Consider the following 14,166-nt stretch of genomic DNA (forward strand, 5'->3'; position numbering starts at 1 on the left):
GTCACACTGATTGTCTCAAAGACAAAATCACTTGCCGCCAGCAGACTTAAGGTTAATGTACATACAGTCATGTCCTTTACAGTATTTAATAGATAAGTGACAATATCACTAAACGCAATGTTATTTTGCAAATATAAATATTACGCCCGATATATAAGAAAACAACCCTGACCATTAAACATATGTTTTTTAAACGCTATTATATATCCATTGCAACCAGCTATATTAGATATTATCAGGTAGTGGTTAAAATCTCAACCTCCTGATTACATTTACCCTACTAGAATGTATATGTATGTATGTATGTATGTATGTATGTATGTATGTATGAATATTTATATATCAGACATGTATTAATGTAAAACATTTAGACACAAAGATTGAACTAAAAAGTGTGCCGCCGGCTCGCAATTGTCAGTGGCAAGGACACCACTGCGAAGATAAATGAGTGGATTATACAAAAAAAACTCTGCTCCTTATCCCCAACACGTTCCAAAAGTAATGGTTTTAAAAGACATGATATACATACTACAAGATACATATAAAAACTAATGAAAATACACATGTACTTGTTAATTGTCAACAAGACAAAGCAACAAGTGAAACGCCATTGAAGAAGGACATATAAGACAAATATCAAAGCGTTTCAGTCCAAGTGGGCTGGCTTTGATAAGTGTATCATAAGTCCCTTCAGACACAATAAAATAGGAAAGCACACCGTTCAAATGTAAGGGGCTGATGAGTAACAAACATTCGGCTAGTCTCCAAATAAGCAGGTCGTAACCGCTTTTAATTTAAGTATTTATAGTTTCACTTAAACAATAAGAACATTGCTATGACCTAGGGACACACACCTATATAAGAATATTCATTATGCATGTAAACCCACATATTGTTGAATCTTTTTGCTTTGTTCTGTCATGTTGTTACCATGTTGTAACCTGACTGGAAATAAAACTGTTTGTTGTTGTTGTTGTTGTTGATTACCGTATATGTAGTACATTTATATTTGTTATATATTCGATGTGATATTTCTCTTCATTCATTGCAGGACCTTCGGATATACTTGGATTCAAAAAGGGATGCATTAATGAAACGACAAAACGTATCAAATAACAACAGCCGGTTTCAATTTAATATTCTATGATTTTCGTTAGCAACTTTTTTCAGAAATGTCACTCTGCTATGAATTTGCATGTATTTTGAATTTCGTAAGTAGCATTAATCACGTTTATGAAGACTGCGTTCATGTGTCGTGTCCACACCTAATTGGTCGTTGTCATTGTTTTTATACTCACAATAGTGATGTTTGCCATGCATACGTAGTGGCTGTAAAATGTGTCACCATTCATTCAATTAATAGTGTTACAATTTCATTCTTGAGGGATTAATTGTTTGGTTCTTTGGTCTAAGCCTCCGTCAAAGATGTTTGTTCATCTATTTTGGATTTATTATTATTATTACCAGCTTTATAAGGGAAAGGGGCTGCGGGCATGAAGCTTCTGAGACGTGTTTATAAGGCACTGAAATTTGGACTTTAAATATGTCGTCAACAAGTCAAGAACAAAGTGTAACTGAATTGAGTCTATGTACCGGCACAGGTATCAAATACTTATTGATACTGCTTCTACAGGTACGAGTACGAACGCTCGAAAGTAATGGCGTCACGTAATGTATCCGGTTAACGTATTTTTGTAGAATGTTTCTCATTGCAGAGTTGGTGCAGCCGTTCTGCGCCTGCACGGAATTATTATCCATTGGAGCGCACGGCATAATTACTCATTTTTTTGCATGTCCGCACGCATTTAGAGTATCAAATGCATAATATACTGACTAGAGGTTAGGGCAAGTATCACCATGGTTACAAAATATATACTTTTAAGATATTTTCTTTCAAATTTAGTTAATCCGGTATATACCGGAGTCTGTAATATATCACAGGTGCACCAACTCTGTATTAAGTCACAGCCATTTTTGTAATATAAAAACTGAGCAACGCATTAACTGTAACATGTTTTAGGTTTTTTTACATAATTTATTTAAACGGCTGCGGAAAGGACATCTTGATTAGATATATTACACTTTTTATATATGGGTGGTTTTCAAAATAATGAAGCAAAAGTGTGACATAGGGGTTAAAAATTCAAACTCATTTCTTTTGGTGGTCACCTATTTTTTATGATAGCAAATACTTCAAATTTGAAGGAAATAACTTTAGGAAAGTGTTGAGAAATGCCAATCAGAAAATATTTCAGCCTTTAATTCGAAAGTTCAGTGAATTTCCAGTAAGATGGGTGATAAATGTTGCATGGTTTTATGACAAGGAAATATGTATAACAGTATTTTTTTCAACATAAATGATAAGTAATGGGTTTATGTGTATTGTTTGAAACTTATTTAATCATATGTTTGTGGACATTGGTTTTTAAAATCACCCTTTCTGCACAAATCTGACATGAAAATAAAACTTTACCTAGAAAAGTTGTTGCTGAATGCAATATAACTAACATATAATTATAAAACCTATTTTTTTCTCACACTTTGCATGTTTATAAACCACATGCCAAATTTCAAGAATGTCCAGTAATTCTAATTTCTAGAATTGTCAACTCAAAATTGAGTTATTCTACAGATGCACAGGGGACAGATACTGAAGATCAGTGTAATATTCATCCATTATTAGTTTTCTATTCATAAAAAGACTAATGGTAATCAACTTTAGACAAATACTATTAAAAAATTAGTTTATTCCACAAAATAACTTCAAAATTGAAAATTTTCACTACAAAAACATGAAAATTCAACAGAATGTAATGCTTTAAATAAAAAATAAGTGACTTTAAACATAACTAACACATTGAAATCATTTAGTTTACATGAACTGCTTATTCAGAGAAGAAAAATGACTAAATGCCATGCATGATAAAACGGAATAGTAAAATTCATACATACTTTATAATTTTACTAAAAAGGGTGCACAGGGGACAAATTGTGTCAAAATATTTATTTATAGAATATGTTCATGGTAAGTAAAATTCTTTTAACTACACAATATTTACTAGTGAACATTTACATATGTAGGTAAACTTAAGAGCTTAAGAAGCAATAAAATTGACGTTTCCACTTTCAAACTTGAAAATTGACAACTTCAGAAAAAATGCAAACAATGAATTTTAAATTGTCCAGGGTTTCTAATATAATGCTAAATTATCAAGTAATGCCTAAATTTTGCATTCACACTGCTAAGAATATAGAACTGCCACCACAAATTACTGGAATGCTATGATAATTGATATATGTAAAAAAAGGGTGCACAGGGGACATCACTTTTGGCTTTGTGAATATTTAACAGTCTGTAATATGTGAAGTTGAATGCTGCTTTTGTATCTGTTGTAACTCCCCTTCAAGGAAAATAAAGTAAAATCCCATTTTATTTAAAGAATAAAAGAAATCTGACACTTAACAACTGAAAAGGTGCACAGGGGACATTTTTAGGTGTATAGAAATTCATCAAGTTTCTGAGAAAGTCGATTTATTAAAGAAAAAAATCATACTGTGTCTTCACAGCTGAAAGGATAAACATCTTAGAAAAACATTAAGACTTTAAAAAAGTAATAGGGTTATGAAATTGTAGTGTTCAACATTTTAATTTAGTATTTTTTTCACTATTTTTTGTGAAGGGGGTTCCATCACAAGATGTGAAATATTGGTAACAATAAGATGTATGTAATGAAAAAGAAGTATTTTATTTAAATGTGCAGAGTTTAAGTTACATAAAAAAGTCAAAGCTGTAACAATAAAACATGATTTTAAAAAGTAAACCACAGTTGAAAACTATACTTCATGTAAAATGTCACACTTTTTTGGGTGCACAGGGGACAAAATTAGCTATATAATTTAATATAACTTTAAAACTGCTTGAGCCATCAAGATAAAATTGCACACATTTATTGATTAAATTGATTTGGATATAATTTGCTCCAAAACACATTCTAAAACTGAACTGAATTAAAGTAAGGTGAGAGAGAAGAAAAAGCTTCATTATTTTGAAAACCACCCATATACTGTTTTGTCAGCCAGTTGTTTAACCCTTAGCCTGCTGGCGGCGATTGGTTTTGCCTTTGCGACCCGTGCAGGCTGATCATGGTCTGCACTGTTCGCTATTCAGTTAGTAAATTTTCAGTGAACACCCCTTCAAATAATAAATGGTATTGCCCAAACTGAATGATGGAAAAGTCCATTTTAGAAATTTAGCAGGCTAAGGGTTAATAAAGGCAAGATGCATTCAGAGTGAAAAGAATTGTATGCAATACCAAAAGCTTCTAATTTATTTGTAACATAATGCATTTATCAAAAGGTATTTTAAACTTAAAGAGATGTACAATTTGCCGCGTAGAATGGCCGAGATCATGGATCATGTTACAGATGAATTTTGTCACTAATATCAAGGTTTTTATGCTAATCATGTAAAACCAATTACGTAAACATAATGTTTCAACCTAGATTTTATTTCAATAATTAAAATTAAAATGGGATTTGATGTGTTATTGAAGATGGGTATAGGAAATAAGTTTGTAGGCCGAGGACTGAAAATAACATTAGCTAAATCATAGCTGGGTACAGTTTCATGTAGGCACAGCTGTTTGGAAAACGTAAATTTAAATTAAATCTTCTTATCATGTTTTTGAGACAACGTTTTCAAGTCTCAAGCAGACGGGTGTCTTTTGAAAATCTAAAGTGAGAAAATTGTCTATAATTTGCCAAAATTACTTTCTTTTCAAGACATGTTTGTAACAGAAGTACGTAATAAGCATACTCATGTTAACTTTACAACGAGAAACTCGTACCAATTAAAACCTATGAGGAGATCTGTTGCATGCAAGCAAACACAATAAAAGCAGACTCAGTTTTTACGGGGTATGTTCACAAGAGGTGATGAAATGTGCAAAGCAGCACTGGCTTAAGTGACATCCTTTACGCAGTAACAGTGGACTCAATGAACCTAAAGGCGAGACAAAAAGTTATACTTAGTCAAAGTATGCGAACAATTTTTAAAACCGGCATACGTCGCAAGAAGAAGTAATGAAATCATTTGGTGGCATAGAATGTAACCAAGCAAAATAATAGTCAAATCTGTTCAAGACGTTAGGAAGTCCTTCGGGTTTTTTACTATCATTCTGTGTGCCGGTTACAGACGAATACGAAAGCGTTAATCCGTGCTTAACGTTACATCCTGCGAGACACCAAAGGCGTCCTTGAGTCGGATCACGTAGCTCGAGTAAAACGCTCAAACACCGGAAACCGGAAGTGGAGTTTTACAGCCTTGTTTACGGCGCTTGTTTACATTATCGACATTTCTACAAAAGTAGGGTAATTTCTTCATTCAAATAATATTTTAATTGGCCATAAATTTATCATATGTTTATTTCGCTATGATGTTTCTTTGACATTGAAGTTGTACCTATTGTTCTCGCATTGTTTGCGGTCCTCCCAATTAGGAGGTAGTGTGAAATTGTGACCTGAGAACAATGTTCTTGGGCCTTGTTCGTGTCATTAAGGCGGTTATTTTTCGGGTCGGACACAGAAAAACAAGAAGAATGAAGCGCCAAAGGACGCCCCTAGTGTCTTCAACCACTGTAAATGCAATAGAAGCAAACTAAAAATTGAACTAAACCAGGTATCGCTTTAACGAGCATTTCTTTCCATTGAATTTTATCAGGGGAGGCAATCAGAAATACAGAACTGTATATAAAATTTCAGCGCAAACTGTTACCAAAGAATGGTGCCACATGTACTTAAATTACATTATGTGTGCATATGGTATAATGCTTTTTAGGGAGAGATTCAATATAAAGAGTGAAGTTGTGTATGTACATACAAATGTATGCAATGACTTAATATGCCGAATGTTGAGTACAAAACAACTGCTTTCATCTAATCAAAACTATTAAAATTATCAATTCATTTAGTCTTTACAGCAAGTAAATAAACTAAAAGTAATAATCATTGATGTAAAAGTCCACAGGCAGATATTTCTTTTTACTCTCAATTAAAGTCCGGGCAGAAGTGACTTTATTTTCTCTTAATTCATAGAAAGATAGCCCCTTCATGCACTTTGCCACACGTAAAAATCTCTACCTGTTAAAGGAACATAAAATACAATGTCTTGAAAACAAAAATATGAAATTTATACAATTTGGTTGAAACTTCATAGTTCAAAGTCTTTACTTGATACGAACACATCTGTCTTGCCTTTGATTTTTGTAGTTCGTTGTATCTTTTAATCTGAATAATGGAGGTTGAAATTTTAAACTGCTTAAAGGCTTCACATTTTTTAGTGATTTCGAACATCAATCAATTATATATATTACCATTTTCATGCGGGACACGATTGATTCTGGGATTGCGGCCAGTGTAAATCATGATCAGCCTGTACATCTGTTTATCTTTTTGGTAATCACCCCTTTTAACAGTTACTGATACTGTCCAAATAGAAAGATGGACAAGTTCATTATAGGAATTTAGCAGGGTAAGGGTTAACGTTTTGTTAATTATAGAAGTATAAAGCGACAAATAAACCCACGGAATTAAACAGTCAGTGGTGTAAATACAGGTTCGTGCTTCATATTGTTGATGAAAAAAATGTGACGTAAACATGTTTGCTACGTATTTCAAAATCACAATCATTTATTTGAAAAAAAAAAAGGAAATAAGGTAGTTGTTTTGTTTTAGATTATCATAATGAATCTTAACACTATGGTGTTTTAATGACATAAAAAATATTTAGATAGAAATAAAATAAAAATGTTGCCAGTAAGTTTTAGGCAAAGATAAAATGACTTTTAAGTTGCAGTAACTTAACTTGATAATGAATGTATGTTATCTGATATCGTAAGTAAAGCAGGCAACATATACGTTTGCAAAACTAAAATTATTAAATATAGTTTCTCGGTTATCATTAAGAAAAGAAATTACAAATCTGTCATTCGTATATCGGCTCGAAGTGGTTTGATCAGCAATGAGGGGGATTCTAATTTTTTATGGAAAATGTTTTTAAACTTAAAGCAGTTTTAATAAAAAACAGAAATGATGTTTTAAAAAAATATTTTTATTTATTCTAAAGTAATATCTTAATATTACGAAATACTGAAATATAAAATTTGTTACTTACAATGCCTCCCTATTGCGATTAAATCCAAAACATAATTCACTAAACTAAAACAAAAGTGGCTGGTTTAAGTTATCAAATCAAAGTCCCAATAGCAGTAAAATAGCGCACTTAGAACGGTCCGTATTAACAGAAAAATAAGAGAAACGTGTATTTAAGTCAACGGTTGCTGATCGCAAATGTCTATTGAAGTCCAGAGCGCTTAAATGATGCTTTAGTGGCACATACAATGAAAGCTTAACGATTGTCAATAACTTTTCATGTTGCCGCAATTAAGTGACGATGATTTAGAACGGGAATACCTATGTCAGAGCAGTCTTTAGGAGCAACATCACGCCACAGTGAATAAAATCAAAACGTTACTACCAGCCCCTCCTTTACGAATCGAATTATTTTGGAAGGGGAATTGTATATCTGAATTTAAGGTTTCATTTGAAGAAAGATTTATTTGATGCATGTTTTAGTCATGCACCCTAAGCAATAATGTATTGCACTAATGTATCGCTGAGCATTGCAGATGTTGTATTTAAATGCTTTTAAAATGTAATTTGTAAACACTTCTAAAGGGATAGAATATTATGTTACATTTAAAACGTATTCTTGAAAAGTATTTTTTTCTTTATGAAGATCGCAAAATTAGCAACCTTTTTAAAACAGTAAATATCATATTCATAGGATGTTATCAAAGATAATTCGAATCATTTCACGTATAAACGTTCATTAAGTAAATTCAGATCATCGCCAGTAATTGAATATAGTATAATATAATATTTGTTATCATAGGGATGTGATGCAAACAGCCAGTTAAAAACTGTAGATCCTGAATGATTTGAACAAGAAATAACTAATACTCAGATAAAGTAAATTCAAAACCTTTCATGATAAATATTTAGAATTTGCCTCTTTTCATTAATGCAATGTAGTTTGTTTTTCGTTACCTAAAAACAATTTAAAAAATGTTCATGTACTTCACGTTGCTATATCATAAGGAACTACCTCACAGGTGCCCAACAAGTGGTCAGTGCAACGGTCTCAACTGTTCTTGTAATGCAGTCTACGGGCGGTACATTCTAATATTACTACGCTTGCAAATTAGTACGCGTATTGAAAATATTATAAAATCAGAAAAGTTTTAACAGAAGCGAAAAGTACGTACTGTACGAACACTACAAACTAGTTCTTTAATGGGTAAAAGTTTGCAAATTTCTAATAAGGACTGGTCCATCATTCAATTTGGGCAGTACCACTTATTATTTGAAGGGGTGTTCACTAAAAATTTACTGACTGAATAGCAACCAGCGCAGACCATGATCAGCCTGCACTGATCTTGGTCTGCACTGGTCACAAAGGCAGCAAAATCACTTTCATGTGATTATGGGACTATGGACGTTACTCAAGATTCTTCTAAAAGGATAGATATGACTTGAAAATGACTTGACCAAATGAAATTACATATCTTAAACTAATTCGAGGGCATTTTAAACAGAAGAAAAGGAAGGCAAGGGGCGTAATAAATATTCGGTCAAATATGTGATACGCATACTTGATACCTTCTTCGGCTTCAATAATTTCAATAACAAAATATATAATGACATTCTTGTCTGTACTTCATTCAGAAAATCTTATTACCTTTTGATAAACTATTTTGTTTGTCAATGAATTGTGTGAATTTACTTTATAATTGAGCCGCGCCATGAGGAAACCAACATAGTGCGTTTGCGACCAGCATGGATCCAAACCAACCTGCTCATCCGCGCAGTCTGGTCAAAACCCATGCTGTTCGCTAACGGTTTCTCTGATTGCAACAGGCTTTGAAAGCGGACAGCATCGATCAATGCGCAGGCTGGTCTGGATCCATGCTGGTCGCAAACGCACTATGTTGGTGTTTTCACGGCGCGGCTCATATAATTATTTAAATATTTTCTCATTTGTCAAAGTTAACAGCAGGTGAGTACTTTAAAAAGTTAACCTACGTTAAAGGGAGTATGCTCAGATTTCTGAACGGAGCTTCTTTCCTGTTTAAGATGTAAATTCGCAATACTAGTATGTTATTTACATACCTGCGATTACATTCAGAGTTCACACGCAGGTGTTATCATGTCTAAAAGTATGCGTTTGAACTTCTTTTTACTTCTTTTCATTTTGCCAATCGGGAAGCAATTTTAGCCCCTTTCCTATTATTAAAATTCTTGGGTAAAACAATACGATTTCTTATTAATCCCCCGCCGTGGCGGAGGGATTAAAGGAATGGTCTGCGTCTGTCCTTCCGTCCGTCCGTCCTTCCGTCCGTCTTTCCGTCCGTCCTTCTGTCCGTAACAAAATCGTGTCCGGTCAATATCTCCTAAACCCCTTGAAGGATTTTCATGAAACTTGGGTCAAATGATCACCTCATCAAGACAATGTGCAGAACCCAAGAGTCAGCCTTGTCGGTTCAAGGTCAAGGTCACAACTCAAGGTCAAAGGTTTGAGCCTACCATTTTGTGTCCGCTCTATATCTCCTAAACCCCTTGAAGGAATTTTATAAAACTTGGATCAAATGATCACCTCATCAAGACGATGTGCAGAACCCATGAGTCAGCCATGCCGGCTCAAGGTCAAGGTCACAGCTAAGGGTCCAAGGTTTGGGCCTTCCATTTGGTATCCACTCTGTAGATCTCCTAAACCCCTCAAAGGATTTTCATCAAACTTTGGTCAACTGATCACCTCATCAAGACGATGTGCAGAACCCATGAGTCAGTCATGTTGGCTCAAGGTCAAGGTCACAACTTAGGGTCGAAGGTTTGAGCCTTCCGTTTTGTGTCCGCTCTATATCTCTTAAACCCCTTGAAGGATTTTCATCAAACTTGGGTCAAACGATCACCTCTTCAAGGCGATGTGCAGAACTTATGAGTCAGCCATGTCGGCTCAAGGTCAAGGTCACAACTGAAGGTCAAAGGTTTGAGCCTTCCATTTCGTGTCCGCTCTATATCTCCTAAACCCCTTGAAGGAATTTTATAAATCTTGGGTCAAATGATTACCTCATCAGAACGATGTGCAGAAATTAGGAGTCAACCATGCCAGCTCAAGGTCAAGGTCACAGCTAAGGGTCCAAGGTTTGGGCCTTCCATTTGGTATCCACTCTGTAGATCTCCTAAACCCCTTGAAGGATTTTCATCAAACTTTGGTCAACTGATCACCTCATCACGAACTCATGAGTCAGCCATGTCAACTCAAAGTCAAGGTCACAACTGAAGGTCAAAGGTTTCAGCTCTGTATCTCCTAAGCCCCTTGAAGGATTTTCATGAAACTTGGGTCAAATGATCACCTCATCAAGACGTTGTGCAGAATTCATGAGTCAGCCATGTCAGTTCAAGGTCAAGGTCACAGCTAAAATCAAAGGTTTACCCTTTCACTATCCATAGCAGTGGCGGGGGATTTAGCTGTCTTTCAGACTGCCTTGTTTTTATCTATGAAAATTTTACACACTGACAAAACAAAAATTCCCCAGCGCTCCGTAACGGAATAAGAGTATATGGAGATTTTTGGAGCATCGTCAAATCGTTCTAAAGACCCTATTTGATGTTGTCTAAAGGTGTATGTATATGCCTCAGGTGTAAGATCAGTGTTTCTGTATTTGACAGCTGCTGACCTACACATTCAAGCCTTTTTTCATGAATGACTTTCGTGTACTGTACTGAATGTTGTTTCTATGGAAGTGTGAATGTGTCATTGGCCGCAAATACGTTTCTAAGTTACTGAAGCGGAAAAGAATGTTGGAAACGTCCTTTACATGAAACTTGATCAGATAAAAAGTGGGCTTAGAAATTTCACAAGTAAATATATAGGATCGAACTCGCGACCCCGTGTTCAGTAGATGTGCGCTCTCCTTATTGAGCTAAGCGGGTGGGTTATCATTGGTCCTAACTGAAATTAACTTGTCAGTGACGAAACATTTTAAACCTTATAGGAACTATTTGTCTTGAAATGAGAAATATAACTGTATATTATTCCATGATAAGTTGTACCAAATTCAGTAAAAAGAAACAAGAACTAAAGATATAAACAAACTCATAGGAAGTCTGTTAAACATTCATATAAATATTTTGCATATCATTTTGTAACATTCTATTGAATATGTAAGAAATTTTGATCAGTAGTTAACAAACTCTAACACATTGGATTTAACTTTCGTTTTTCCGTTTAATTTCAATATTTTCTAATATCCAGTATTAAACATTTAGGGGAGCAGTTTCATATGAATTCCATATAAGATAATTATGTATGAATCATTTCTTGAAACGGTTTATGAAATTATATCGTGAACAGTAAGTATATAAAAAAAACAACCTTCCAGAGACAGCGGGAAAAGCTATACTGTCTTGGCATTCGAGCTGTTAAATAGTGTATAAATTAGCAGTGTCAAAAATGTGTATTCAGTATCAAAATGTACCTCTTTATTTAAACCTACTACTACGGGATAGGTTTCGAAAAAGCTCGAATGCGAGACTTCGGTGAATTAAAAATAAATCTTTGGAACACAATGCGTACTTCATAAATATTTTATAAATGAAGAGATGTACTGACTACATGTAAATAGTCCGAGATCATGTATTATGTAAAAAATGAGTGTTGTCATTAATATCAAGGTTTTATGCTGATCACGTAAAACTTATTATGTAAAAAGGAATTTTCATTCTAGGTTTTATTTTGATAATAAAAAATAAGATTGAATTTCATGTGTTATAGAAGATAGATATATAAAATGAGTGTGACAGGCGAATCATATCAGCGTACAGTTTCAATTAAGCACAGCTGTTTTCGAAACGTAAGCTTTAATTAAATTTTCTCTTCGTTTTGTAATGGGGTTACAAGTTTCAAGCGGACAGAAGTCGTGTGAATGTTTCAAAATGAGAAATTTGTTTATAATTTGCCTAATTTACACTCACTCTTTTTGAAATACGTTTATGACAGAAATTCAGGTTACGCATATTCGTGTTAACAACGAGAGCTCGTGCAAATCAAAATCTGTAAGATGTGTTGCATTCATTAAAGTCCAGTTGTGTCCATTCATTAGATGTAACGAACGTTTCACAACTATGTATTTTACTACTATTCTGCGTGTAGCTAACATACCAATGCACCCTCTATTGAAGCGCTTGTCCGCCCGCTTAGCTCAATAAGGTCAGCGTAGATCTACGGCTCGCGGGGTCGTGAGTCCGATCTCCGAGCGGGGCGTATGTTCTCCGTGACGATTTGTGTACATTAAATTCAAACGGATGAAAAGCCAAATACCCCACAATAAATATTGGGTCATACATTTGGCAATGCAATACTAACTCTGGCTACCTTTATTTCAATGGAAACAATTTTTAACAAAATACATTTTGCCTCTTTCATTCAGAAAATCTGCTTGCCTTTAAGTAACAATACAGGGCGTTATTGTGCACCTTACGTGTTTATTTAAAGATCTGTTTTCTCATTTATCATAAAATATAGCAGATAAAGTGTCAGTTAGATACACAGTTGTTGATATAATACATAGCGTTAGGGGAGAATTTGTACAGAAAATGATGAAAAATATATATCCGGTATGAATTCCTATTTAGTAAATAAGCCCGCCCGCTTAGCTCAGCAGGGAGAGTGTTGGTTTACGGATCGCGGGGTCGCGAGTTCGATCCCCGGGCGGGGCGTATGTTCTCCGTGCCGATTTGATGAAAGACATTGTGTCTGAAATCATTCATTCTCCACCTCTGATTCATGTGGGGAAGTTGGCCGTTACTTGCGGAGAACAGGTACAGAATCCAGGAACACTGGTTAGGTTAACTGCCCGCCGTTACATGACTGAAATATTGTTGAAAAATAGCGTTAAACCCAAAACAAACAAACAAAATTTAGTAAATATATGACGTATAATAAAGTCACATTATTCATTTTGTGGCAAGAATATACCATAGTTGAAATAATTCTTCCTAGCAGAAGTGAAATTTTTTGATTGATTTTTTATCACTCCGTCATAAACTATCGACATCCGGTAAGTATATTTACTCAGCACCGTTTTTTTTTCACACTTTGATTTATACCAAATCAGTTTGAACGACATTAATTTCATGTCAAACGGACAAAAGAAAATCCACTATTTCTGCGAACCTGCCGATACCTTAAAAGGAAAACGAGGTAGAGTTGCAAACAGAAAACAAGATCCTGAATATAAGAATAAAACTAAACACAACCTCATATCAAGCAATGATATCTCTTGAAAAGTGCTAAAGAATAAATCGTGTACATTTTTCTGTCATACGTAGGATAATCTTTTAAGAAAAGATATGCCGATTTGTCATGTTTCTCCCGATCTTATATTGTCTCAGACTGGCCTCTTTGGAGACGGTTTCATCAATGCAATGTCTTTCTTTTGTCCACTGTTATCAAAATTATATTAGATCCAAATTTCATACTTAAAAGCATGCACTGTTACTTTACAAAATTAACAAGTAGCATGTGTATAAACAGTACTATGCATTAGGTTGAAAAATAGTATTGTAAGACATTTAATTAGGAATGTAGTATATCCAAACTTGGTTTTTATCATATACCTATATAAATTCTTTTTTTTTAAATTGGCTTGTATTTCACAATTAAATAGGTAAAGGTAAAGGTCTTGTTCTATTATAGTGTCAACCCTATTGAAAGGGCCAGCCAATTTGGCTTATGAGACACCTTTATTGTGCGTACAAATTACAAACTATGCCAGTCGCAAGGCGGATAGAAGTTGGTAACCATTCATTTAACTGGCTCGCGGTTCGCGAACAGGCCTTTTCGAAACGAGTCCCATGACAAACATCCCCCGGACGAACGCTCCCAATGGGGCTCGAACCTTCGACCTCTCGATCCCGAGGCGGACGCCTTAACCACTGGGCCACGGTGACCGGTATGAACCGGTATAAATATGAACAGGCAGAAAAAAATCCGTATTGTACCTTTTAAATTTCGTATTGTACCTTCTGTATTGTATGCTGCCGGAC

General features: G+C 34.6%; 1 protein-coding gene across 1 annotated transcript in view; it reads right to left on the reverse strand.

The window, feature by feature from the left end:
- The window catches only part of LOC123534325 (sodium-dependent dopamine transporter-like), a 94,868-nt gene extending 87,366 nt beyond the window's left edge, over positions 1-7,502 (reverse strand). The window contains exon 1 of the mRNA XM_045316527.2: positions 7,172-7,502. The gene's annotated coding sequence lies outside the window, so the exon portion shown is untranslated. The remainder of the gene's footprint in view (positions 1-7,171) is intronic.
- Between the last annotated feature and the right edge of the window lie 6,664 nt (positions 7,503-14,166).

This window comes from Mercenaria mercenaria, chromosome 12 (assembly GCF_021730395.1).
Source record: "Mercenaria mercenaria strain notata chromosome 12, MADL_Memer_1, whole genome shotgun sequence".
Classification (NCBI taxonomy): domain Eukaryota; kingdom Metazoa; phylum Mollusca; class Bivalvia; order Venerida; family Veneridae; genus Mercenaria; species Mercenaria mercenaria.